The sequence below is a fragment of the Chrysochloris asiatica genome, unplaced genomic scaffold, assembly GCF_000296735.1.
Source record: "Chrysochloris asiatica unplaced genomic scaffold, ChrAsi1.0 scaffold00197, whole genome shotgun sequence".
NCBI lineage: Eukaryota > Metazoa > Chordata > Mammalia > Afrosoricida > Chrysochloridae > Chrysochloris > Chrysochloris asiatica.
In genome coordinates this window covers 1,612,759-1,613,113 of record NW_006408715.1, presented here as the reverse complement: position 1 = coordinate 1,613,113, position 355 = coordinate 1,612,759, and positions in this window count along the sequence as shown.

Here is a 355-nt window from a genome sequence, read left to right as displayed (position 1 = left end):
CCCAGGGCAGCCAGTATACTTTCTCACCAGATCTGTGACCCCATGTAATAGTGTGCAGAGATGTCTCTGGGGCTGCAGTATAGCTGGCATCAGCTTAGCCACTTACTCTCTGAGGCTGGCAGTACCTAGCAACTATCATGTTTCCATTTCTGGGCACAGTGGCCTCAGGTATATGACTCATATTAGTGTTCATAAGTAGTGTTTTCTCCATTTTCTGAGAAACCAAATATACCTGGACTAATTATGCAAATTCCTCTAGTCTAATTAAGGAACTCTGGTAGTGTAGTGGTTACGAATCAGGCTGAGAACTTTAAGATCAGCAGTTTGAAACTACCAGCCACTCCACGGGAGAAAG